This window comes from Balaenoptera ricei, chromosome 7 (assembly GCF_028023285.1).
Source record: "Balaenoptera ricei isolate mBalRic1 chromosome 7, mBalRic1.hap2, whole genome shotgun sequence".
Lineage (NCBI taxonomy): Eukaryota > Metazoa > Chordata > Mammalia > Artiodactyla > Balaenopteridae > Balaenoptera > Balaenoptera ricei.
Genome location: NC_082645.1, coordinates 99248497 through 99274869, shown reverse-complemented (window position 1 = coordinate 99274869; position 26373 = coordinate 99248497). Strand labels below are relative to the sequence as shown.

General features: G+C 38.5%; 1 protein-coding gene and 1 pseudogene across 1 annotated transcript in view; both read right to left on the bottom strand.

Moving 5' to 3' along the window:
* The window catches only part of VWC2L (von Willebrand factor C domain containing 2 like), a 155162-nt gene that overhangs the window by 34144 nt on the left and 94645 nt on the right, over positions 1-26373 (bottom strand). The gene's annotated exons all lie outside the window — the stretch shown is intronic.
* Positions 18208-21340, bottom strand: LOC132368398 (histone H1.8-like; annotated as a pseudogene).

Here is a 26373-nt window from a genome sequence, read left to right as displayed (position 1 = left end):
GAACATGGAAGTCAGCCTACCAGGGACCAATCCCTCCAGCACAAGGTCACTGGCTCTGGCATCTAGTTCCCCAGGCCAGCCTCATGGGTTTTAATGGGGTTGCCCCTGGCTCTTCCCATCCAGGCTCAGGTGGCAGAGACTCAGGTGGGAGAAAGTTTGAGGTTTGTAGACTGACATCTGAAGTGAACGCTGCCTATTGCTCCCCACCCCACCTTCTATTCCCAGTTAGTTGAAACCACCAAATAGATAAAGTTGCCATTGTCAGTCTCTTATGTTCAGAAACATGTGACTTAAACAAAACATACAGCAACACACAAAAAATTCGATCGTTTCGTAAAAGCCAGTAACATTACTGTGGAGTTAAAATCAGAGATATTAGCCTTTCTCCTTCTCTCCTAATTTTGGTACCAACAGAATAGAGATGGATTTAAAAGACATTTCAACATATTCATAAAATTTTTATTAGACCGTTGGAAGAAATGGTGGGAATTTGGTTGATCCTACATGTCAGTGGAAAGGCTACTCATGTTGCATATGTGGGGTCTGTTTCTTAGTGTGGATCCAATGAAGTGAGTTATAATTTTTTTTTCCTAGTATACTTATCGAAAAATGCACATTCTTACCTCAGTATCCATGTGAGTAAAGCAAGAAATCAGATTATATTGCCAGTTTTTACATCTAGAATCTGAAGTAATGATGATACGCCTAATATTATTACTACCCTTACTGTGACGTCTGGCTATTTATTGCTTCCCTACTATGTACCAAGTGCTCTGCAGGTGTTTCACTGTGATTGGAAGTGGGTTATGTCAATCATAGAGCAGGTTTTTGTCAGTCCCTGGTCTGTTTCCTATCTCCATGGCTGCCTTTGCATTCTGTGATCTAAAGGTTTATAACCACGCTTTGTGGAAATTCCCAGAGAATTAGATTTCTTTTTCTTCCCCTAATCTTACTGAGCCTACAGAGAAATAGCAAGTATTAAGGATAGCTCCTTTTGGAGGAAAGACTGTGCATTGCAGAAATATAAAATTAGTGTGTAAGGGGAAATATAATAATATTGCAACTGAGTATGTTACTATAGTTTTCATTTCTTTTTTTTTTCTTTTAACATCTTTACTGGAGTATAATTTCTTTACAGTTGTGTGTTAGTTTCTGCTGTATAACAAAGTGAATCAGCTGTACATAAACCTATATGCCCATATCTCCTCCCTCTTGCGTCTCCCTCCCACCGTCCCTATCCCACCCCTCTAGGTGGTCACAGAGCACTGAGCTGATCTCCCTGTGCTATGTGGCTGCTTCCCACTAGCTATATTTCTTACATTTGGTAGTGTATATATGTCCATTCCACTCTCTCACTTCGTCCCAGCTTACCCTTCCCCTCCCTGTGTCCTCAAGTCCATTCTCTACATCTGCGTCTTCATTCCTGCCCTGCCCCTAGGTTCTTCGGAACCATTTTTTTTTTTTTTTTTTTTTTAGATTCCATATATATGTGTTAGCATATGGTGTTTTTCTCTTTCTGACTTACTTCACTCTGTAGGACAGACTCTAGGTCCATCCTCCTCACTACAAATAACTCAATTTCATTTCTTTTTATAGCTGAGTAATATTCCATTGTATATATGTGCCCCATCTTCTTTATCAATTCATCTGTCAGTGGATACTTAGGTTGCTTCCATGTCCTGGCTATTGTAAATAGAGCTGCAGTGAACATTGTGGTACATGACTCTTTTTGAATTATGGTTTTCTCAGGGTATATGCCCAGTAGTGGGTTGCTGGGTCATATGGTAATTCTATTTTTAGTTTTTTAAAGAACCTCCATACTGTTCTCCATAGTGGCTGTATCAATTTACATTCTCACCAATAGTGCAAGAGGGTTCCCTTTTCACCAAACCCTTTCCAGCATTTATTGTTTCTGGATATTTTGATGATGATCACCATTCTGACCAGTGTGAGGTGATACCTCACTGCAGTTTTGATTTGCCTTTCTCTAATGATTAGTGATGTTGAGCATCCTTCATGTGTTTGTTGGAAATCTGTATATCTTCTTTGGAGAAATGTCTATTTAGGGCTTCTGTCCATTTTTGGATTGGGTTGTTTGTTTTTTTGATATTGAGCTTTATGAGCTGCTTGTAAATTTTGGAGATTAATCCTTTGTCATTTGCTTCATTTGCAAATATTTTCTCCCATTCTGAGGGTTGTCTTTGCATCTTGTTTATGGTTTCCTTTGCTGTGCAAAAGCTTTTAAGTTTCATTAGGTCCCATTTGTTTATTTTTGTTTTTATTTCCATTTCTCTAGGAGGTGGGTCAAAAAGGATCTTGCTGTGATTTATGTCAAAGAGTGTTCTTCCTATGTTTTCCTCTAGGAGTTTTATAGTGTCTGGCCTTACATTTAGGTCTTTAACCCATTTTGAGTTTATTTTTGTGTACAGTGTTAGGGAGTGTTCTAATTTCATTCTTTTACATGTAGCTGTCCAGTTTTCCCATCACCACTTATTGAAGAGGCTGCCTTTTCTCCATTGTATATTCTTGCCTCCTTTATCAAAAATAAGGTGACCACATGTGCATGGGTTTACTGGGCTTTCTATCCTGTTCCATTGATCTCTATTTCTGTTTTTGTGCCATTATCATACTGTCTTGATTACTGTAGCTTTGTAGTATAGTCTCAAGTCAGGAAGCCTGATTCCTCCAGCTCCATTTTTCTTTCTCAAGATTGCTTTGGCTCTTCAGGGTCTTTTGTGTTTCCATACAAATTGTGAAGTTTTTTGTTCTAGTTCTGTGAAAAATGCCAGTGGTAGTTTGATAGGGATTGCATTGAATCTGTAGATTGCTTTGGGTAGTAGAGTCATTTTCACATTGTTGATTCTTCCAATCCGAGAACATGGTATATCTCTCCATCTGTTTGTATCATCTTTAATTTCTTTCATCAGTGTCTTATAGTTTTATGCATACAGGTCTTTTGTCTCCTTATGTAGGTTTATTCCTAGGTATTTTATTCTTTTTGTTTCAGTGGTAAATGGGAGTGTTTCCTTAATTTCTCTTTCAGATTTTTCATCATCAGTGTATAGGAATGCAAGAGATGTCTGTTCATTAATTTTGTGTCCTGCTACTTTACCAAATTCATTGATTAGCTCTAGTAGTTTTCTGGTAGCATCTTTAGGATTCTCTGTGTATAGTATCATGTCATCTGCAGACAGTGACAGCTTTTCTTCTTCTTTTACGATTTGGATTCCTTTTATTTCTTTTTCTTCTCTGACTGCTGTGGCTAAAACTTCCAAAACTATTTTGAATAATAGTGGTCAGAGTGAGCAACCTTGTCTTATTCCTGATCTTAGTGGAGATGGTTTCAATTTTTCATCATTGAGAATGATGTTGGCTGTGCGTTTGTCATATATGGCCTTTATTATGTTGAGGTAAGTTCCCTCTATGCCTACTTTCTGGAGAGTTTTTATCATAAATGGGTGCTGAATTTTGTTGAAAGATTTTTCTGCACTTATTGAGATGATCATATGGTTTTTCTCCTTAAATTTGTTAATATGGTGTGTCACATTGATTGATTTGCATATATTGAAGAATCCTTGCATTCCTGGGATAAACCCCACTTGATCATGGTGTATGATCCTTTTAATGTGCTGTTGGATTCTGTTTGCTAGTATTTTGTTGAGGATTTTTAGATATGTGTTCATCAGTGATATTGGTCTGTAGTTATCTTTTCTTGTGACATCTTTGATTTTGGTATCAGGGTAATGGTGGCCTTGTAGAATGAGTTTGGGAGTGTTCCTCCCTCTGCTATATTTTGGAAGAGTTTCAGAAGGAGAGGTGTTAGCTCTTTGCTAAGTGTTAGAATTCCCCTGTGAATCCATCTGGTCCTGAGCTTTTGTTTGTTGGGGGATTTTTAATCACAGTTTCAATTTCAGTGCTTGTGACTGGTCTGTTTATATTTTCTATTTCTTCCTGGTTCTGTCTCGGAAGGTTGTGCTTTTCTAAGAATTTGTCCATTTCTTCCAGGTTGTCCATTTTATTGGCATATAGTTGCTTGTAGTAATCTCTCATGATCCTTTGTTTTTCTTCAATGTCAGTTGTTATTTCTCCTTTTTCATTTCTAATTCTATTGATTTGAGTCTTCTCCCTTTTTTTCTTGGTGAGTCTCGCTAATGGTTTATCAATTTTGTTTATCTTCTCAGAGAACCAGCTTTTAGTTTTATTGATCTTAGCTATTGTTTCCTTCATTTCTTTTTCATATATTTCTGATCTGATCTTTATGATTTCTTTCCTTCTGTTAACTTTGGGGGATTTTTGTTCTTTCTCTAATTGCTTTAGGTGTAAGATTAGGTTGTTTATTTGAGTTGTTTGTTTTTTCTTGAGGTAGGATTTATTGCTATAAACTTCCCTCTTAGAACTGTTTTTGCTGCATCCTATAGGTTTTGGGTCATCGTGTTTTCATTGTCATTTGTTTCTAGTTATTTTTTTATTTCCTCTTTGATTTCTTCAGTGATCTCTTGGTTATTTAGTAGTGTATTGTTAGTCTCCATGTGTTTGTATTTTTTACAGATTTTTTCCTGTAATTGATATCTAGTTTCATAGTGTTGTAGTCGGAAAAGATACTTGATAAGATTTCAATTTTCTTATATTTACCAAGGCTTGATTTGTGACCCAAGATATGATCTATCCTGGAGAATGTTCCATGAACGCTTGAGAAGAAAGTATATTCTGTTGTTTTTGGATGGAATGTCCTATAAATATCAATTAAGTCCATCTTGTTTAATGTATCATTCAAAGCTTGTGTTTCCTTATTTATTTTCATTTTGCATGATCTGTCCATTGGTGAAAGTGGGGTGTTAAAGTCCCCTACTATGAATGTGTTACTGTCGATTTCCCCTTTTATGGCTATTAGAATTTGCCTTATGTATTGAGGTGCTCCTATGTTGGGTGCATAAATATTTACAATTGTTATATCTTCTTCTTGGGTTGATCCCTTGATTGTTATGTAGTGTCCTTCTTTGTCTCTTGTAATAGTCTTTATTTTAAACTATATTTTGTCTGATATGAGAATTACTACTCCAGCTTTCTTTTGATTTCTCCTTGCGTGGAATATCTTTTTCCATTCCTTCACTTTTAGTCTGTATGTGTCCCTAGGTCTGAAGTGGGTCTCTTGTAGACAGCATATATATGGGTCTTGGTTTTGTATCCATTCATCCAGTCTATGTCTTTTGGTTGGAGCATTTAATCCATTTACATTTAAGGTAATTATTGATATGTGTGTTCCTATTACCATTTTCTTAATTGTTCTGGGTTTGTTTTTGTAATTCTTTTCCTTCTCTTGTGTTTCCTGCCTAGAGAAGTTCCTTTAGCATTTGTTGTAGAGCTGGTTTGGTGGTGCTGAATTCTCTTAGCTTTTGCTTGTCTGTAAAGGTTTTAATTTCTCCATCGAATCTGAATGAGATCCTTGCTGGGTGGAGTAATCTTGGTTGTAGGTTTTTCTCTTTCATCACTTTAAATATGTCCTGCCACTCCCTTCTGGCTTGCAGAGTTTCTGCTGAAAGATCAGCTGTTAACCTTATGGGGATTCCCTTGTATGTTATTTGTTGTTTTTCCCTTGCTGCTTTTAATATTCTTTCTTTGTATTTAATTTTTGATAGTTTGATTAATATGTGTCTTGGCGTGTTTCACCTTGTTTTTATCCTGTATGGGACTCTCTGCACTTCCTGGACTTGATTGACTATTTCCTTTCCCATATTAGGGAAATTTTCAACTATAATCTCTTCAAGTATTTTCTCAGTCCCTTTCTTTTTCTCTTCTTCTGGGACCCCCATAATTCGAACGTTGGTGTGTTTAATGTTGTCTCAGAGGTCTCTGAGACTGTCCTCAATTCTTTTCATTCTTTTTTCTTTATTCTGCTCTGCAGTTGTTATTTCCACTATTTTATCTTCCAGGTCAATTATCCCTTCTTTTGCCTCAATTATTCTGCATTGATTCCTTCTAGAGAATTTTTAATTTCATTTATTGTGTTGTTCATCATTGTTTGTTTGCTCTTTAGCTCTTCTAGGTCCTTGTTAAACGTTTCTTGTTTATCCTCCATTCTATTTCCAAGATTTTGGATCAGCTTTACTATTATTACTCTGAATTCTGTTTCAGGTAGACTGCCTATTTCCTCTTCATTTGTTTGGTCTGGTAGGTTTTTACCTTGCTCCTTCATATGCTGTGTGTTTCTCTGTCTTCTCATTTTGCTTAACTTACTGTGTTTGGGGTCTCCTTTTCGTAGGCTGCAGGTTCATAGTTCCTGTTGTTTTTGGTGTCTGCCCCCAGTGGGTAAGATTGGTTCAGTGGGTTGTGTAGGCTTCCTGGTTGAGGGGACTGGTGCTGGTGTTCTGGTGGATGAGGCTGAATCTTTTCTTTCTGGTGGGCAGGACTAAGTCTGGTGGTGTGTTTTGGGGTGTCTGTGACCTTATGATTTCACGCAGCCTCTCTGTTAATCGGTGGGTTTGTTTTCCTTTCTTGTTAGTTGTTTGGCATAGGGTGTCCAGCACTGTAGGTTGCTGGTCGTTGAGTGGAGCTGGGTCTTAGCATTGAGATGGAGATCTCTGAGAGAGCTTTCACTGTTTGATATTACGTGGTGCCGGGAGGTCTCTGGTAGACCAGTGTCCTGACATCGGCTCTCCCACCTCAGAGGCTCAGGCCTGACACCCGGCCGGAGCACCAAGACCCTGTCAGCCACATGGCTCAGAAGAAAAGGGAGAAAAAGAAAGAAAGAAAGAAAAATAAAATAAAATAAAGTTGTTAAAATAAAAAATAAAAAAATATTAAAAATTAAAAAATTAAAAAGTATTTAAAAACAAGAAAGAGGGAAAGAAGATAGAAACCAAACCAAAAAACAAATCCACCAATGATAACAAGCACTAAAAACTATAGTAAAAAAAAAAAAAAAAAAAAAGACAGAACCCTAGGGCATATGGATAAGCAAAGCTATACAGACAAAATCAGACAAAGAAGCATACATATACACACTCAGAAAAGGAAAAATATATGTAAAAAAAAAAAAAGGAAGAGAGCAACCAAATGAGTAAACAAATCTACCAATGATAATAAGCTCTAAATACTAAACTAAAATAAACATGAAACCAGAAACAAATTACATGCAGAAAGCAAACCCCAAGTCTACAGTTGCTCCCAAAGTCCACCGCCTCAATTTGGGGATGATTCGTTGTCTGTTCAGGTATTCCACAGATTCACGGTACATCAAGTTGATTGTGGAGATCTAATAATCTGCTGCTCTTGAGGCTGCTGGGAGAGATTTCCCTTTCTCTTCTTTGTTCGCACAGCTCCTGGGGTTCAGCTTTGGATTTGGCCCTGCCTCTGCGTGTAGGTCGCCTGAGGTCATCTGTTCTTAGCTCAGAGAGGACGGGGCTAAAGGAGCAGCTGATTAGGGGGCTCTGGCTCACTCAGTCTGGGGGGAGGGAGGGGTAAGGAATGCAGGGTGAGCCTTCGGTGGCAGAGGCCTGCATGATGTTTCAATAGCCTGAGGCGCGCCATGTGTTCTCCTGGGGAAGTTGTCCCTGGATCACGGGACCCTGGCAGTGGCGGGCTGCACAGGCTCCCGGGAGGGGAGGTGTGGATAGTGACCTGTGCTTGCACACAGGCTTCTTGGTGACTGCAATAGCAGCCTTAGCTTTTCATGCCTCTCTCTGGTGTCCACGCTGATAGCTGCGGCTCGCGCCCGTCTCTGGAGCTCATTTAGGCGGTGTTCTGAATCCCATCTCCTCTCGCACCCCGAAAGAATGGTCTCTTGACTCTTAGGCAGTTCCAGGTTTTTTTCCCGGACCCCCTCCCAGCTAGCTGTGGCGCACTATCCCCCTTCAGGCTGTGTTCACCTAGCCAGCCCCGGTCCTCTCCCTGGGATCTGACCTCTGAAGCCTGAGCCTCAGCTCCCAGGCCCCGCCTGCCCTGGCAGGTGAGCAGACAAGCCTCTCGGGCTGGTGAGTGCTGGTCCTCTGTGCGGGATTCTCTCCGCTTTGCCCTCTGCACCCCTGTTCCTGTTCTCACCTCCATGGCTCTGAAGCTTCCCCCCCGCCCACCCCCCATCTCCACCAGTGAAGGGGCTTCCTAGTGTGTGGAAACTTTTCCTCCTTCATAACTCCCTCCCAGAGGTGCAGGTCCCATCCCTATACTTTTGCCTCTGTTTTTTCTTTTATCTTTTGCCCTACCCAGGTACATGGGGAGTTTCTTGCCTTTTGGGAAGTCTGAGGTCTTCTGCCAGCATTCAGTAGGTGTTCTGTAGGAGCTGTTCCACATATAGATGTATTTTTGATGTATTTAGGGGGAGGAAGGTGATCTCCATGTCTTCCTCCTCTGCCACCTTGAAGCTATCTCCTAGTTTTCATTTCTACTCATCCTTTTAATCTGCTAGTAAGGTAACTGAGGGAACCTGAATCCTGACATTTAAACTGGCTCTGTTTCACTAACAGAGTATGATAGTGGGAGCTTCCACTAACGTATTCCTGTGTGGGCTATACCCCCGACAGTCAGTAACATGAGAAACTGCTTTGGTTGTGGTGTCCCATGGGCCACTTGTAGCTCTGACTCTGCCTTAATGTGAAGCAAGCCACTTCTGCAAAGAGCCCACTTAAGAAATGGCTTTGCTCGACATCTGCCTAGTGAAGAGTTCACCCTCCCCCAAAAAACAGAACACTTCACTCCCAGGAAAGTTGATTACCTGCAAAATGGAGCTAATACTCCAATATAGAGAAAATGCAAAGCTGCTTCTTTTATTTCCACATTTTTCTACTGTGCCAGAACGAATTACCTGTTCCTCTATACATTTGGAAGAAGGAAGGGCAGACTAAGGAAAAAATAACTTGATCTAAATGGCATTTGTTACTTCCAAGTAATAATTATTTGGCACTGTTTCTTCACATCCTCAGCAGAAAAATAGGTCCTGACTAACACAATCAGAACGTGTTGACATGTGGAAAGTCCTATATATATTTGCTGGAGAGAGAGAACATGCTAGTTGTTTTGCTTGTTTTCCAGCATTGCTTGCATTTTTTATGTTTTCTGTGATCCCAACATGATCCAAGATTTGTAGAGGTGTCGGTTGGAAGGCCCTTGGGGAGTAACCACTTTACTTTTCAATCTCATTGAGTCTACAGAGAAGTAGCAAGATCAGTGCCAAAACACAGCAAAGTTCACTTAAGAATGAGAACAGAAATATCCTAGATTTGGGAAACACTAAAATTACTTTGTCGGTGGCAATATTAAACCATCCCTCTTGCAGATGCTACTGTAGCTTTCATTCTACTTATTCATCGTAACATGATTACCAATGCCTCTAACTAAAACACACAAAGTTAATATGGTTGTTTAGGCAATGGTTTAGAGATTTGGGGGTCTCCCTTTTATACAGGTGCCATGTTTTGTTTTGTTTTTAAAAATTTAAAATTTTATTTTATTTTTTTATACAGCAGGTTCTTATTAGTCATCAATTTTATACACATCATTGTATACATGTCAATCCCAATTGCCCAGTTCATCACACCCCCACCCCCACGCCCTGCAGCTTTCCCCCCTTGGTGTCCATACGTTTGTTCTCTACATCTGTGTCTCAATTTCTGCCCTGCAAACTGGTTCATCTGTACCATTTTTCTAGGCTCCTCATATATGCGTTAATATACGATATTTGTTTTTCTCTTTCTGACTTACTTCACTCTGTATGACAGTCTCTAGATCCATCTATGTCTCTACAAATGACCCAGTTTCGTTCCTATTTATGGCTGAGTAATATTCCATTGTATATATGTACCACATCTTTATCCATTTGTCTGTTGATGGGCATTTAGGTTGTTTCCATGACCTGGCTATTGTAAATAGTGCTGCATGAACATTGGGGTGCATGTGTCTTTTTGAACTATGGTTTTCTCTGGGTATATGCCCAGTAGTGGGATTGCTGGATCATATGGTAATTCTATTTTTAGTTTTTTAAGGAACCTTCATACTGTTCTCCATAGTGGCTGTATCAATTTACATTCCCACCAACAGTGCAAGAGGTTTCCCTTTTCTCCACACCCTCTCCAGCATTTGTTGTTTGTAGATTTTCTGATGATGCCCATTCTAACTGGTGTGAGGTGATACCTCATTGTAGTTTTGATTTGCATTTCTCTAATAATTAGTGATGTTGAGCAGCTTTTCATGTGCTTCTTGGCCATCTGTATGTCTTCTTTGGAGAAATGTCTATTTAGGTCTTCTGCCCATTTTTGGATTGGGTTGTTTGTTTTTTTAATATTGAGGTGCATGAGCTGTTTATATATTTTGGAGATTAATCCTTTGTCCGTTGATTTGTTTGCAAATATTTTCGCCCATTCTGAGGGTTGTCTTTTCGTCTTGTTTATGGTTTCCTTTGCTGTGCAAAAGCTTTGAAGTTTCATTAGGTCCCATTTGTTTATTTTTGTTTTTATTTCCATTACTCTAGGAGGTGGATCAAAAAGGATCTTGCTGTGATTTATGTCAAAGAGTGTTCTTCCTATGTTTTCCTCTAAGAGTTTTATAGTGTCCGGTCTTACATTTAGGTCTCAAATCCATTTTGAGTTTATTTTTGTGTATGGTGTTAGGGAGTGTTCTAATTTCATTCTTTTACATGTAGCTGTCCAGTTTTCCCAGCACCACTTATTGAAGAGACTGTCTTTTCTCCATTGTATATCCTTGCCTCCTTTGTCATAGATTAGTTGACCATAGGTGCGTGGGTTTATCTCTGGGCTTTCTATCTTGTTCCATTGATCTATGTTTCTGTTTTTGTGGCAGTACCATATTGTCTTGATTACTGTAGCTTTATAGTATAGTCTGAAGTCAGGGAGTCTGATTCCTCCAGCTCCGTTTTTTTTCCCTCAAGACTGCTTTGGCTATTCTGGGTCTTTTGTGTCTCCATACAAATTTTAATATTTTTTGTTCTAGTTCCATAAAAAATGCCATTGGTAATTTGATAGGGATTGTGTTGAATCTGTAGATTGCTTTGAGTAGTATAGTCATTTTCACAATATTGATTCTTCCAATCCAAGAACATGGTATATCTCTCCATTTGTTGGTATCATCTTTAATTTCTTTCATCAGTGTCTTATAGTTTTCTGCATACAGGTCTTTTGTCTCCCTAGGTAGGTTTATTCCTAGGTGTTTTATTCTTTTTGTTGCAGTGGTAAATGGGAGTGTTTCCTTAATTTCTCTTTCAGATTTTTCATCATTAGTGTATAGGAATGCAAGAGATTTCTGTGCATTAACAGGTGCCATGTTAATGCTGTGTTTTTTTTTTTTTTTGTAACAAGCTTTACTCATGAGTATGCATACATTTTATGTATCCTTACATCATTAACTTGCTACAGGATGGAAACATATAACAGCTTCTTCTGAAACTAATTTACTTTCAGAACTTGCACAAGTTATGCATAATTTACTGAAGTTGATTTCAATCCCTAATCTCCTCTTTATCCTCTCACTACCTGAAAGCTCCAGATTGGATTCCCCAAGTGGCTCCTCTTCTGGTGTTTTTCTCTTTACTCTCGCAGGTGGTCATGAGCCCATGAGCCAGGAGTGGGTGGCCAGGTGTGCCTATCTTTGCAGCGTCATCTGTGCTAAGAGTGTGCTTATATTAAAGGACCAGCTGCTATGGCATTGGGGCAGAGATAAATGTTACCTCTTGTATATTATAAACAAATGGCTAAGTGGGGATCAAAATTAATATTAGAAAATGAGGACTCTGCCATCACTCACAGCTGAACTCAACAGCAATCTCAACCCCCTCCCCCCTGCTTTTGGCATTAACTTGCCCTCCTCATGGAATAATTGCTGGTTGTCTGTGTTACCCACACACCATGAGCCATGGGAATGATGCTGTCATGACTTCCTCATTTTAACTAAGGAAAGGTGAGCTGTGAAGGAGAGAAGGTTTGGCTTGAGCCCCACTTGGCAGGAATTCATTTTAAAAGTACTCCGCAAAGAAAATAGAGACCTAAGTACAGAGTAATTTCATTTTTTCCCCCGTATGGTTAAGTTATTTTCTGAGCTACTGTAATTCTCATGACTCTGACATGGTTATTGCTGTTTCAACTGCTGGTGCTGTGAGATCTGAAGAACTACCGGTTGGGAGGAAGCTTGTTTTTTTAAATTTACGATGCTATTGAATTTACTGAATTGTATGACTTTATAATGGAGGCTCCTGGAATGCCAGTCCCTCACCTGATAGAAGATCAGGGATAAAACTATCAAATATCTAAGCTTAAGCATGAATCACTTTAATAGATGCACAGACACGATTTGGTAATTCCATCTATCTGAGAGAAATTAAAGAAACCTGAGTGACTGTTTGACTTCCTCACACATGGATGCCCTATGCAGGATCCATGCAGTAATGGAAATGACTCAGCACTTTCCCTCTGAACCCAGTTTGTAGAAAACTTTCATAATTTAGATGTAAACCTGCGATGGAGCAAAACCTGAACCTGGTGATGGCTTTGGTGCAAGTGCTTTGTGCCCCACAAGCGTTTTCAAATTATCTCCATGGGTTCAACTGCCTAAAGATGTAAAACAAATAGGCTTTCTTGTGTACTTGGAGGGAGAAATGACTTATAAAAAAACATACATTAAAACGAGAAAACAGATTTTGGTCATTTTGCTCCTATTGACTTTTTCAAGTTAAAAAAAGTCAGGAAACCCCTCACAACCAGGAACTATTAATAGTAAAGGCAAATGGTAGCAGTGAAATAATGAAACTGTCACACTTAGAGCCCCCGTGTTTCAATTCCCAGCTCCCTGATTTGTGATTTTAGCTAAGGTAATAAACTTCCCTGAGATTCAGTTTCTACATTTGTTTAATGTGGAGAAGATGATGGAATCCGCCTGGCAGTATAACACATTCACTTCGTCTCTAGGAATCCGAAGGGCTGCCCTCAGGTAGAGACTGTGTGATACGGTGACAGCAGCCTTGGCTCAGGAGTCTGGCTTCTGATCCTGCTCTTGTCACTACCTGGCTTGTGATCCCCGGCAAGTTACTTACTCTCCACTAACTTCTTCACCTGAACAATGTTGATAGTGTACTTTGTTCTTATATACATGATACAGTGGGTCGAGTTCTAAGAAATCACTATTTTTTCCAGCTTTATTGAGATATAATCAATATATAGCATCTTGTAAGTTTAAGGTGTACACCATGCTAATTTGGTACACTAATACATTGCAAAATAATTACCCACGTATCGTTAGCTAACAACTCTATCATCTCACAAAATTACCATTTCTTTTATGTGCTGTGAATATTTCAGATCTACCTTTTTAGCAACTTTCAAGAATATAATGCAGTATTGTTAACTCATCACTATGCCCTACATTAGATACCCCAAACTTATTCATCTTGTAACCGAAAGCTTGTACCTTTGGACAAACATCTCCCCATTCCACATACAGCCCCTTACCCTCTATCCGCCGTCCCTGGTAAACACCATCTGGTCTCAGTTTTTAGATTCCACATATAATGATATCATACAGGATTTGTCTTTCACTGTCTGACTAATTTCACTTGGCATAATGCCCTCAAGTTTCATCTATGTTGTCACAAATGGCAGGATTTCCTTCTTTCTCATGGCTGAATAATATTTCATTGTGTGTATATATACATATACGCATACACTACATCTTCTTTATCCATTCGTCTATTGTCAGACACTTAGGTTGTCTTGGCTATTGCGAACAACGCTTCAGTGAACATGGCAGTGCAGATATCTCTTCAAGATCCTGATTTCATTTCTTTTGAATATATACCCAGGAGTGGAATTGTTGGATCATATGTATGATAGTTCCATTTTCAATGTTTTGAGGAATCTCAATACTGTTTTCCATAGCAGCTGTACCAATTTACATTTCTACCAACAGTGCACAAGGATTCCCTTTGCTCCACATCTTTGCCGACACCTATCTCTTATCTTTTTGATGATAGTCATTCTAACAGGCATGAGGTGACAGCTCATTGTGGGTTTGATTTAAAAATTGCTATTTTTGTAAGTTAAAATAACCACATATTGGCAATTTCATGTAATTTGAGCTAAGTAGGATTTTTTATCTTTATAAATTTAGAGAGACTGTCATAGTGATCTCCAATTTAATTGCAAAAAAAGGAAATAAAGAGACAGGAAATGAGTAGAGAGTGGTGGAGGTTTGGGGGGTAAAAGGGAGGCCAGTATTTTCCAGATTCTTTCCTTTCATTGTTTCCCTTCTCTGTGTTAAACTCCTAGGTGGTTTTATATATTTTGTTGTTGCTGTTTTGACAACATGAACGTAGGTTTCGACAGATTGTTTTATTCTGCAGTGATCAGGTCACTTGTGGCAAGGGGTTCGTTCCTGGGCTCCACCTGCTAAGAGGACTCTAGAGACAGTGGTGTAAATTAAGAAGATTGCCCCCAGTGAGAACTTGAAACAATGGCGTGTTAAGAATAGTTGAAAGAACTAATGATGATATCCCAGAGAAGAGAAAAGTTAAGGGGATATTACAATTGTCTTCAGAAACATAAAAAGCTATTGTGTTTAAGAGAGATTAGGTTTATTCCACTGAGATTTAAGATACTGAAATCCGACCAATGGGTAGAAGTTAATGTGATCCTGTCTCATCTCATCTTTTTAGATTTTCTAAAAGTCAGACGTCTCCAAAGACGAAAGGGTTACCTTAAGAGGCTGTGAATCTGTTATTAATGGAGGACAAGTACTTTGTAGGAACATTATGGAAGGGATTCAAATATTAGATGACTGGATGGTTCTAAGGCTTTTTCATGGTCTTCTAGTGCTGAAATTGTATGACTTCATAAAATTTTGATCCTTTCAGGGTTGTTACAGGATCAACCAAAAAAGCAGAGAAGCCCATTATTTGAAAACTGTAAAACACTTTGCATATGAACTATGTAAACTTTAGTTTCTTCTATGTGTTACCATTATTCCTACACCAAAGGAGTGCTTTAAAATTAATGTTGAGATATATACCTTGCAATTTACTGTGAGTCATAAAAAATGAGTTAATGTTTATCTTAGTGGCTGGGACTTATAGGTCAATAACAATAACTAAATAACGAAATAACTTCCATAAAGTTAGAACAGATGAAAGATTTCCCTTGTGCTGTGCAGATAACTAATAAGAACAATTTTGTGCTAATATTAATTTATTAATGTCAAATAAATATTGATACTTTAAGGGAAATAAAACTGGTGGTATGATAGACTTAAGTAGGGTGAGGAAGAGTAGGAGGGCTACCTTAGATTGAGTGGTCAGGGAATGCCTGTTGGAAGACATGTCATTTATCATCTCCTACCAGCTCCTACCAGATGGTAAGATGAAGTCAGGTCAGGCTTGATCTGGGGGATAAACATTCCAGGCAGAGGCAATGGCAAGTGCAAAGCCTCCAAGGCAGGAAGGAGCTCGGTTCAAGGAACAGAAAAATAGAAGGCCAAGATGGGGAAGAGTGATGTGAAATGAGGGGTCAGAGGCAGCAGCAGGCCATATCATCTGGGGCCTCAGACTGAATTAAGGATTCCCTTCTAAGCATAATAAGTCACTGGAGAGTAATAAGTAGGGGAACAAGCTGGCTATCATGTGGTAAGTGGGTTTTAGTGACAAGCAAAGCAGTGGGAAAAGGGAGACCAGTAGAAGGAAGAAGAGACTTTCCCCAGTCCCTTCTAGTTGGGTTTATGATAATGAATCAGGTCAAAGGAGAACTAAGAAGAACTAAGTAGACAAAGCAGAACTAAGCTAGGCTTGAGTCATCTATTATCCTTATGCTCTTTGTCCTTATATCAATAATAATGACTTTTTAAAAAAATTGTGGGCTGTGGTTTTGCCATTAAATACCTCAGACCCTAATTGTGTCATCCATTTCATTTTACCCTAAAAAATTAACTAATGCAAAAGAACTGTCGTATGAAGATGGGGCAATGCTGGCAGGAAGATTGATCTGTCTTTATTGCCTCTTTAACCAAGTATCTAAATGTTGTTGTAGCTCTGCGTCTCTGTACAGAACAAAATGGAAATGTATCCAACTCTCTGGATAGAAAATGGATATTTTCCCAAATATCTGACTTTCTTCCCCCCAAATATTTCAGTTTATATTCAGATACTCTGAGAAACAGTAGCCACTGCCTGCTTCTGAAAATACTAATCCTTATCACCTCTCTCTGACTATATAAAATATTCTGAGCCGATCGAGCAATACTTAAGCAGCAAAATATATTAATGTAGCCACAGAAAATAAAAATTATAGCTAATATTTATTGGGCACTTCTCTGCTGGACACTAACTGAAGTGCTTTATATGTATTAACTCATTTAATTCTCACAGTAATGGCATACATAGTAGGTACTATTTTTCACCCATGTTTAACCCATGTTAAACCCATGTTGCTTAGAAACATGCTCTAACCACCTTAACCTTGGCCTTAACCTTAAAAGGCCAAAGGTTTCGATAAACAGTGAAAAGTTCCATCAAAATAAGGGGACACTTATCTGCTTTTAATACCTACGTCTCAACTTTCACTAGTAGTGTTATTGATTGACTTTTTTGTCATAGGAGATGATCTCCTTCAGCCAGATTCATTGATGGATCTAGGAGTGTGGTAGGGACATGAGGAATAACTTATTTCTCAGTGTTTCTTAGACCACCAGTTAAAAAAGGCAATTCAAGGGTGGATGTTGAAAGGGGGTCCCGTGCTCAGAGCACTCAGGGAATGGCCCCACATACAGCATCTTTTCAGGGAGGTACGGTGAACGTTAATTTACTAAAGCATTTTTAAAAATTATTTTGAAGACTCATTTTAAGTCCAGAATTTTCCAGACTCATTCACTATGGAGACATTTTCCCTTCAAAGTAATAGTAATACCAGTTTTTGTAGAACACACATAATGAAGTGCAGTCTTTTGTGGAATATAACAGTCAACTTGATACTCTGATAGGAGTTGATTAACTTGGGATCCACGAACTTCCTAAGACGAGCTGCAAAATGGTGTATATATGTGCTTATTGCACATATGTACTGCCCACCTTTTCTAGGCCTCCCTGCCTCCCAGGTCTCAGGTTCATTGCCTTCCTCTGATTCTCAAAGGGACCTCTGACCCTCAAAGGGATCTCTGACCCCCAGAATGGTTAAGAATCCCAGACAGGGATTTTCGCTACAGAAGAACATACTTGATAGAATGAAATCCTTTTTAGCTAGTGTAAAAAGAATGTATAGAGGGACCAATGAGCTCATTGTTTATTTAAAGTTAAGAAAATAAAAGAGAGAATGCTGCTCTCCCTGACCCCTTCCAATTCCAGGCTTTTAAAAACACAAATCACTCAATAAGTGTGTGGCTCTGTCTTGTACTTGGCATTGCTAGAAAGCATGAAGTCAACCGCAGTATGCTTTCCTCTGAAGCCATCAGTGAAAAAATGAAAATGAAATCTCTTTGTGTTCCTCTAAACCTTTGTTTGAGCCAAGATTACATGATAACTGTCTGTAATATATATATATTTAGTTTGATGGTCAGATGGTCTGTGAAAAGTGGAGTCTTGCTCTTGAGGAGACCAGGACGTGAGTGAGAGAACAGCGATAGTGGAGGTCACAACACAGCATCGCATTTCCCTCACAAGGGGGTAGGTAAGTGAGGTGCAGCCTGGGACCCTGTGCTGTGCTCCCCACTGTGTTGTTGGTACTTAACACAGTGCCTGGCACGTGGCAGTGTTCACTCAATATTTGTGGAATGAATAAACAGAGGGGCTTAGAAACAGAATAATTTTCATTTTATTGCCCAAAATGTTCAGGGAGTCCTTCTGGCTTAATCCTTTCATTTTTAATATATGAGAAAACCTAGGGTCTAACTCAGACTAAGGGAGAAAAATTCTCAGAACTTGGTGGAGGTCTAATAATTTTACAGAAGGTAGAAACTCTCAGAAAAAGAATTTCCAGAACCAGGTCTGGTTACCTTTAGAAAACTGAGATACTGTTCGTTCTACTGTTAAGGTGACATTATGTGATTGAACTTCAACATTTAACAACGGAGAATAACTTGGATGGATAGAGCCAGGAAACTGAGAGGTTGACAAGACACAAATCAGACAAAGAGGGACCAATATAATGGGAATTTTATTGCTGTTAGGTGAAAAAGCATGTATTATGATAATTTGCTTTTTAAAAATGACTGTATAACAGGATGTGGTATGGTTCAATCTATTTGAAATTTTCTTCCTTCATTTTGTTCTCCTGTAATGAATAAACAATGATTTACTTAAAATAAGCTTATGGCTATATGAACAATGAATTTCTTAATTTTCCTCCCCAAATTAACCTTAAATCATTCCATCCACCATGCTTTCCTTCATAAGCATAGCTAACCCCAGGAAGTAATTATTACCAGTAAAGGCAGGCAATTTGGCAAAACTTGAGTCTCTTCAAGACTTTAACAGTAATTTCATATTCATTTCTCTTTGGTGTCTCAAATCATTTCTTTTTCCATCTTTGAAAAAAAGATCTCAGCTTCTCAGTTAAAGGAAGTAGACGTTAGAATTTCTAAAATACTTTTCTTTTCTAATGAGGAATCCTCACATTTAAAATGCAAAGGATACCGGCAAATTAGAAGTTTGTCAAACTATTGTAAATGTGTTGGACATCGTAGGGAAATGGGAAAAGCAAAAACTTATCAGATTCCCAGGCTTTTACTGGCTCTTGGAAAACAAGAAATAGGTACCTCAGACCCATAAAAAAAAAAAAAAAAAAAAGGAAATAGGTAACTCCGTGGCACTTTTCTCAAGAATGTGAATGCCCCAGAGGCTTCTGTGCTTTGATTCCTGTTGTCATGGAGGTCAGAAAGTTAGGACATGACTGGAATTAAAATGAAATGAGGTGATGGTGTGAGACCAGGAGAACAAGGCCTGGACATTGACACTGTAGCCTTAGACAGAAGTCACTGCTAAATGATAGAATTATGATGAAGTTATTCCTTTTCTGACAAAAGTCAACAGAAGATGTTCACCTGGTTCCTTTCACCTGAAAGTTTATTAACAAAGTCTGATTTGTTAATGCTTATTTCTATATGGATATAATGTATGACGATGTGTCTGAAATATATTACATTTACAAGCAATCAGTGTGTTTCTTGAAAATTAAAAAATTAGCTTTGGGACTTTTACCTTGCATACAAATGTTCTTTATTTCTTTTTTATTGTTCTGTGTGTTGTGTTTTCACTATAAATATTTAACATATCAAGATTTAATAAAACCCAAAACAGATAACATTTGGAAAAGTAGCTTCTTAGTCTATAAAATAGCTATGGTATTTGTCTATGTGCAAACTTGTATTTTCATAGCTCATAATGATCATTAAGTAAAATGTTTTTAAAAATTTACTCAAATGTTAGGGGTGTTTTTTTGTTTTTTGTTTTTTTAGGTAGGTAATATATATTTAAAATACTGTGTGTATGTTTAAGGACTACCATAAAAATTGTCTAGTCGTTATCTGGATTTTAACAAAAATAGAGGCAAACTTGCCATTTATAAACACGAGAACATATCATATTTACATCATTGTTTCCTGTCTTCTATCTTCTTAAAATTTATTAAACTCAATACTAATACAGAGAAAGTACAATCATCCTATTAATACAGGAAGGACAATAGTTTGTATTTTTTTTGGGGGGGGGCAGATAAAGTCTTTATTGATAAATAGGTTAAATAGAATAAATAGAATGGTGGTTTGTTAGGGAATAAAAATGCAAGCAGAATCTCAGTGTTTCTCCACCTTGGCCTCTAGCTCTTGGCTTCTGCTTCTTACTGGACCCTTTGGACAGTGAGGCCTTGCTGGGCAAGCCAGGCCTTCTTGGGCCCTTGGGGGTCTCTAGCTTCCTGGCCAGTGATACAAGCATCATCTTGGACCCACTGCCCTTAGGAGGAGCAGTAGCCTCGGCTCTTGGCCTCCTCAGCTGCTTGGATAGTGACCTCTTTAAGGACCTTGGCTTCCCTCTTTTTTTGTCTGGGGAAGCAGCTCCATTCTTGCCCTTGGTGACCATGAGTTTTGAACTCTGACTCTCAGCTTTTGTTTTCCTGTGGGCCTTGGCATCTCAGCGGCTCCTTCTGCCTTTGACCTTTGACTTCCTGCCTGGTTCGTTGGCACTGGGAGGGGCCTGTGTAGCCTTGACTGGCTGTGGGGAGGCCTTCCTGGCCTTGCCCAATTTTCCCTCTTGGTCTTTGGTCTGGCTGCCTTTCCTGGGGGTCTTCTCCTTAGGTACTCCTGGTTTGGAGGGAGGCGTCCTCACCTCTGCTGGCTTCTTTTTTTTTTTTTTTTTTTTTTTTTTTCACACACACACACACACACACTGTATTTTACTTTTACAAGAGATAAATAGACTGACTTTGTCTCCCTAATGTAGCCACTTTGCTCACAGAGGTGGCATTTCTCATGGACAGAGTACAGTGTTAGACGCCAAGGCCCAGTTAATGTTTACTGAGATAAGCAACTCCCAATGTAGTGTAGTTTCAGGGGTGTCAGGAAGTGATGCTTCAAGTTATAACAATGCTGATCCCTTGCATTTGGGCAACCCACGGTCATTGTGGGACACCCAGAGTATCTCATGTTCATATCTTCTTGAGCTAGAGGATAAGATCTTTTTCTGGGAAAGCTGGTCAAATTTTATTGACAACGGTTTTGGTAAGGAACACTTTTATTTCAGAAGGGCTGTAAAAAACATTTACTGCTTTTTATGATTTTTTAAAGGGTTTTTTTAAAAAATTAATTTTTATTGGAGTATAGTTGATTTACAATGTTGTGTTAGTTTCTGCTGTACAGCAAAGTGAATCAGTTATACATATATCTACTCTTTTTTCGATTCTTTCCCCATGTAGATCATTACAGAGTATTGAGTAGTGTTCCCTGTGCTATACAGTAGGTTCTTATCTATTTTACATATAGTAGTGTGTATATGTCAATCCCAATCTCCCAATTTATCCCCCCCTTTCCCCCTTGGCAACCATAAGTGTGTTTTCTACATCTGTGACTCTATTTCTATTTTGTAAATAAGTTCATTTGTACCATTTTTTAAGATTCTACATATAAGCGATATCATATGATGTGTGTCTTTCTCTGTCTGACTTACTTCACTCAGTATGACAATCTCTAGATCCATCCATGTCACTGCAAATACTTGTTGAACAAATACTCATTGACAAAAAAGCAAAAATACGGTAAAGTAGGAGGAAGAAGAGGAAAAAGCAGGATCTGTGGAATTAGTTTAGCTTGGGTTTAAATCCTGGCCTGGCCTCTATCTAGTTTTCTTACCTTGATTATGCTCTTCTGTAAATGGCATATTAAAACTTTGTAGAGTTCTGAGGATTAAATGAGATACTGCATGTCAATTACCTAACATGTTTCCTGAAGCATGCAAGCTTTTGAATAAATAGTACATATAGTATTATTAATATTATTACATGAAAATAGCTGTAATTTAATATTCAACCACCAAGTGCTGACAATTCTAACATTTTCATGTATTTCCTTCTGTTCATTTTTTTTTTTTTTAAAGTTTTAAAGTTTTATTTCTTTGTAAAATGCTTATCAAGAGTTCAAACAGTGCTTGCATTATTCTCATTGTATAACTTATTTTTTTTAGTATATCTTTATTGGAGTATAACTGCTTCACAATACTGTGTTAGTTTCTGTTGCACAACAAAGCGAATCAGCCATATGCATACACATGTCCTATATCCCCTCCCTCTTGAGCCTCTTTAGGCATACATTTGCATTGTTGAGATCATATTGTATATACAGTTTTTTATACTTTGTTTTATTTAACACAAAAAGAGACAGTTTTTCATGTATCAAGAAGAGAGAGTTTTTCATGTATCAAATTGGCAATGGTGATAAAAAGATAACACTTGAGACTGAGAGTTACAAGCGCTGTTGTTTATCATCGGTGAGAGTATCAGCTAGTATAACCTTTCTGAAAAGCAATTTAGGAAACATATTTCAAGAGCATTAAAAATCATTTTTGTTTGACCTGGTAATTTTACTTCTATATAGACAGTCTGAGGAAATAAGTGAATATATGAACTCATGGTCTCATGGTCAAGGAAGTTCCTTGAAGCGTCATTTATAACAACAGGAGGATAAAAATCATTACTTCCTACCATAAGGAAACTGCTAGATAAATTATACTACATTAAAAATATAAAAATAAAATGTACAAAGACTAATTAATAACATGGAAAAAGTTCTTGATATGATGATGCGTGGAATGAACATAATGCATGCTGCAAAACCCCAGTATTTTGATTTAGTTTTTAAAAAAACAAGCATGTACGGAGAATGGCCTGGAAAAATATATGCCTAAATGTTAGTAATGATTATCTCTGGCTGTTGGGATTATATATGATATTCATTGAAGTGTTTAGTTATTTATTGTATTTCTCAAATTTTCTACTTTGAATGTGGGCTTATGTAAACATAAAAGGTGAACAGATATGTATGTATATATACATACATGCATGTTTACACACACGTATTCACCTTTTATGGTTACAGGTATTCAATGCCAGTGTTCAATGCAGAAAATTTGAGAAAAATACATACGTACACACACACATATATACGTATAAATGCACATATACACACATATGAAACAGAAGCAAACATCATATCCTGAGAATTTTCCCATGCCATTAAATAGTCTTAAAATTTCAGAACTATGTATTTTTAATAGCTTTACAGTGTTTCATTTTGAAGATATACCATAATGTCCTTAACTTTTTTTTGGTATTGTTTAAAATGTGTAAATAATGGCAATGTACGTCTTTGCATATAAATATCTTTGTTAGCATTTCTAGACCATTCGCTTTGTGGTGCAAAGACATCGTTGGGTCACGGAAGCAAACCTGGGGGGAGTACGCTTGGGCGTGTGCATACACACACTTAGACGTGCACCTCCAGGAGCAGGAGGGAGGAAATGAGACCAACCCTTCAGAGAGTGGAGAGAAATGACGTGGCATTGCTGGGAAGGAAGGAAAAGCTTTTCTATCTGGAGACCAGGATATTCTGAGGATGACCTATTTCTTGGGAGAGAATTTAACCAGCATGCTGCTGTGGCCGCTTCATGTTTTTAATTTTTTAAATTTTTTCTTTTATATTGAACTTTCCTTGAAGATTTCTTTGCCTGGCTAGACTCTTATCTTTCAAGACACACTTGCGCTCTAATGGTTTCCAATGTGGGCTGAGGGCAGGGCTCTCACAGCACCCTGTGCCCACTTCCATCTTTGCAATTTCCCTTCTATGTTGAACTGATCTATATACTTAAGTGGTCTCCATACCCTGCTGTCTTGCATGCATCTCAGGGGCAATCTCAGGGGTAATGAGGCTAATTCTTACTCATTTTTATGTCTCCAGTGCCCTGAAAGGTGCTTGGCGCATAGTGGGTGCTCCATAAATGTTTTTTTGGGACCAGCAATACATTGGTACGAAGTGGAAATCCCAAATGGAAGGACAGTGGAGAGGGACACGGGTAACCCTGTGTTTCCTCTCTGCCCTTTGCTCCCTTATCACACTGATTATGAATAAATCAGCATGATGTTCACGTTAAGGCTTTCTAAAAGAACAGAAACTTTCCCAAGCTACCTGCAAACCCGCTTTTTGCCACGATGCTCACTGTAGCTCATTGCGGTCACGTGTTTTTTCTATAAGCTTGCATTAATGTGCTGCTAGTGAGGAACGTTGGCCTTCCAGTAAGATCCGGTATTCTCTTTGCTGAGCATGTGGCAAATAAAGCAGGATATTCCCCTAAGGAACTCAAGGGCTTTGTAGAAGTAAGTTATCCAATGTGAAGGTTAATATTTGTACTGCAGTTTATAAATTAAAAGTGATTTCATCTACATTATCTCACTTAATTTGCTGATGGCTAATATTCCTTTGAGAATAAAGCTGTTCATGCCACAGTTCCAGATAAAACTTTAAGATAGAGTCCTACTGAGAAAAGTAATCCCCGTAATGGTACTGTTATCAGATCATTTTCTTCTGAGAGGTATTTGCGAGTGGACAAATCCTGGTCTTGAAGGACAGGAAGGGGGAAAATGACATAAAAGAGAATAAGCACACCAATCAGAGAGAAGTTTTTCATGATTCACAGTGTTCCTTGCGGTAGCTCAGGTTGGAGGAAGAAAACCCAGCTTAGCATCTATCATGGTTCTCTTAAAATTGAAAGCGCAATCATAGGCCAACTTCTCAACTTAATTCCCCTAACTTTTGCAAAGGCCTGCATCATCATCGTAATCATCATCATCGTCATCATCATCAAATGTGTTTGCTATGTGTCAGATGCTGCTCTAAGAGTCATATATGAATTATCTAAATAAATCTTCTAAGAAATTTATGAGATACGTTTATTGTTATGTACATATTAGAGATGAAGAAACTGAGGCACCTTGCCCAAAGTCAAAGAAAGTGGTGAAACAGGAATTTAAACCCAGCCAATCTGACTACAGTTTCCTTATCAATTGATACACAGCACTACTTCTCCTCATTTTTATCTTTATATTCATCATGAGCCCAAATCATCTCTATTTGCTCTGAATCTTTTAAGTACTAGTACTTTATAAGTATATATTTTATGGCATCTTTCAAATGATATTGTCTTGTATTATAGCCATTGGTGTACAAATATTATATTCTTACTTTCTTTGCTCCAGTATCACTAACCTTTCTCCTCTTTGGTATTTACTTATCTCCTACCTTCCCCATGGAGCCTTTCTATAAACTGTTTCCTCCCCTTGGGATTTGATTTAACTTCTCCTCCTTCATCTAAATCAGTGTTTCTCAATGTTGGTTGTACATTGTAATCACCTGGGGATCCTTAAATAATACTAATGGCTGGGTCTCACCCCCAGAGAGTCTGATTTACTTGGTGTGGCCAGGATAGCAAGATTTCCAAAAGCTCCCCAAGTTATTTAAATGTGCAGCCAAAATTGAGAAACATTGGTCTGAACATTTACTACTCATTTTTCATATCTTAGTTGCAGCATTTCACCTCCTTCACTAGGGTTCAAGGTCCCTATTACAATCTGTCATAACACAATGTAGTTATAGCCCATAGACCCCTGGAATCGCTAGTGCCCATGGGGAGGAGGGGAGCCCTGAGAGTCTGGGGTACCGAAAGCAAAGTGAAGAAAGTATATGAGCGAGGAGGGGTTGATTAACTGTGTCACATGCTAAGTCATGTAAGATGAGAGCAAAGACTTGACCAATGGATTCAGTAACATGACGTCACTGGTAGTCTTGACAAGATCAACAGAGGCCATTGGAGTGGTGGGAAATACAACCCTGAGTGGAAAACAAAAAATTGATGATGCAGGAGAGAGAGGGAGACAGTCGCCAGGACAATATTCTTGGGTAGGTGAGAGGGATGGGGTTTAGTGCGCTTCATCTCATTCAATCCTTGCCACAGTACTAAGAGGCAGATATTATTTTTATTTCCATTTTACATTTGAGGAAAGTGAGGCTTAGAGAGGTGTCTAACTTGTCCAAGTCCACAGAGCTCACAGTTGTCAGAGCTGGGATCAAATGTAAGTCTACCTGCCTACAAAACCCTTAGCAACTATATCCCCTTGTCTCTTATTGGTAAGAAATATCCTTTTATTTGCAGCTAAGTCAGCTGTATATGCATTTCTTCCTGAGCTTATTATTTTCAAGAACCTGTTTCTCCTAAAACAAAATTCTGCTTAATGATACACTCTATACAATCTATATAAACTAGATACCAGTGTACTCTTCAGATTAAAAGAAAGAAATCTTTGGGACCTGAAGCTCTGACGAAACTATTGAGCATATTAGCTTTCTCTAAGTCAGTGACAAAACTGCCTGTTCAGGTATCTCCTGGCTTCAGGAGTCCTGGTAGAGCCCTGATCCCCTGACACAAGTAATTCTCAAGATCTCTTACACTCTTGAAGAAGCCTCATAGCAGCTTCCCACAAGCTGGGCTGTAAATGACTGAGAGTCGGTAGCTGGAGACCGAGGTAGAGGATGAGTGTTGGTAGGTGAGAGCAGTATTACACCTAATCCTTGATGAACTGACTCCTGGGGTGATACAGTAAGAGTAACATGCTGATAAGTATTTAACAACCAGCTCTAGGGAAAAGAAGAACCCTGATTTGTAGTACTTGCCCACTTCTGTGGTGTAAATACTCTCACCATGGCTAATTTCAGGCTATCAGCTTGAAGTCACTAAATGGTAGTCAGGAAGAGATGAGAACAATAGACCATCAAGAGTCTGTACAAAACTGGCTCCGGCACAACCATCAGATAAGAAAAAGTTTTCCCCTGTATTGCTCAGTGGACATTCTTGCTTCCTGAATCAGC